Source organism: Camelina sativa, chromosome 17 (assembly GCF_000633955.1).
Source record: "Camelina sativa cultivar DH55 chromosome 17, Cs, whole genome shotgun sequence".
Lineage (NCBI taxonomy): Eukaryota > Viridiplantae > Streptophyta > Magnoliopsida > Brassicales > Brassicaceae > Camelina > Camelina sativa.
In genome coordinates this window covers 24,546,946-24,549,399 of record NC_025701.1, presented here as the reverse complement: position 1 = coordinate 24,549,399, position 2,454 = coordinate 24,546,946, and positions in this window count along the sequence as shown.

Here is a 2,454-nt window from a genome sequence, read left to right as displayed (position 1 = left end):
ACCTCAGTCGACTTGCCGGTCTTGGTATCAGAGCCTGGTCCGATCCAACGATCCGACCCCATAATCGAATCGCCAATCCACAGACCGAGCCGATACTTCCGACTGACTCGTCGACCACCCGACCGATCCATCCGACCTACGGCTCGTATCGTTGATCCTTAGATCGCCCGATCCGACTAGCAATCGAATCACCGGTCAATCCTCGATCGATCCGTCCATTGGACGCAGATCGTCAATGACCATTCGATCGGTCCGACACTATGATCGAACCGTCGATCATCATGCGGTCAGTTCGACTCTCCAGACGAACCACCGCTTATCCCACGATCGGCTCGGCCCGATTACCGACCCGTCTCTCGTCTCATCGTACCTTCGTTAGAGAGGTAGCGTGCGCATCAGTTCAGACGAGAATACTCGCCANATCGGCTCGGCCCGATTACCGACCCGTCGCTCGTCTCATCGTACCTTCGTTAGAGAGGTAGCGTGCGCATCAGTTCAGACAAGAATACTCGCCGAGCCGCACCCCCTTTTCTACTTAGGCTTTGATGGACGATGGAAGGATGATGGCGTGGTGTCCTGGAAATGAAGGCAACGCCCTCTATTTATAGGGTTCTGGCCGAAGTCTTGGTCCCAAAAGGTACCTGTTCGACGAGACCCTTCGATCGTTCCTGTTCGATCGCACACGTTCAGCCGTGTCTGTCCGNAAGGTACCTGTTCGACGAGACCCTTCGATCGTTCCTGTTCGATCGCACATGTTCAGCCGTGTCTATCCAGCCGTGCCTGTTCGGCCATGACCGATTGTCCGTGTCGGTTCGGTCATGCCTCTTCGCTCATGCCTGTTCGGTCATGACGCCTGTTCGGTCACGCCTGTCCGGTCGTGCCTGTTCGGACACGCCTGTCCGGTCGTGCCTGTTCGGTCACGACTGTTCGCCCATACCCGTTCGTCGCCGCGTCCCATGACCGAGCTCCCAGCACCCAGCTGACTCGTTCACTGTCCACTACTGTCCAGCTGGTTGAGCTTCCTGGCAGCTGGTCGAGCTAGTGGCAGCTTCCTGGCAGCTGGTCGAGCTGCCGTTAGCTGCCCGATAGCTGTCCGCAGCTGGCCGAGAGCTGTCCGTAGCTGAGCTAACTTGTTCATCGAACACGTTCAGCTCGTACAGCTCATATTCTAGCTAGTTGAGCTAGTAGTTTAGCTACTTAGGCTCAGCTAGCGATCAATTTCCTTAAAACAAATTGCCCCCCTTTAGGAACGCGGGACGCGGGCGTTACAGACCATCACGAAGACCACTCATCCCAAAGGATTGCCTCAAAGGGCCACACGTCCTGAAGGACCATCACGAAGACCACTCATCCCGAAGGATTGCCTCAATAGGCCACACGTCCCGAAGGACTGTCATGATGACCACACATCCTGAAGGACCGCCTAAACATGCACATTGGCTAAACAGCCCGCCACAAAGGAAAATTGACTAAACAGCTCGCCACAAAGGCCACACAATGTCTCAATAGACCGCCACACACGGGCACACTGACTCAAAAGTCTGTCACGAAGGCCACACCAGCTCCTCTAAGGCTCACAACTACTAAAAATGGACAAATTCTAACTCACATAAAACTTACCATATTTAGAACTTTCCACATTTGGAAACATTCCTCCTTTAGAAACTTCTATTTCAAGAAACTTTCCCTCAAAACCACCGCCTCACGGAAATTTTGTACCCCGAACACCACCTCATCTTGTTACTTAGTCGCACAACCAACCACCCCTAAGCGACTGATATATCATGGTTTTTACGGTTTTTAACCATGATATAAATGTGCTTTTTAAGTCTTTTGATTTGTTTCTAGGTTGCTTTTTGAGTCTTTACAGGTTATTTAGGAATTTGGCACGGATGGAGCAATATGGAACAATTTGGATCATTTTGGAGCATTTTACCGAAGGGAATCAAGTTGGAGTCGGATCAGAGTCGGAGCATCGATCGACACCACACAAAGGAGCATCGATCGACACTCATGTTTACCCGACGAGAGAACAGGAAATTGGAAGTTTTACAAATTTGCCCAAAGTCTTCTACAATTGCAACATAAACCCGTGGATGTATTTTAGGATGTATATATATTGTTTTTGGGTTTGAGAAACCCTTAAGTTATCTTCTAGCAGTTTTTGAGAGAAAGGATATTGAGAGCTTTTGGGAGAGATAGATCTGAATTCTTTGTAGAGAGAAGATTTCTTGAACTCCCCCTTTTACTTTTAATATCTATTGCATGTTATTCAGAATTATGATTTGTGCTTTATTTAACATGTCTGAGTAATTTGCTTGTTAGGTTTAGGGTTTTTCATAGGGTTTTTATGATTTATTAGATCTGAGATTTTTAGGGTTCTTAATCTTTTATGATCTTCATCCTTGGTTGTTCTTCACAATAATTCTTGATTGATCACCTAGAATTGTTATC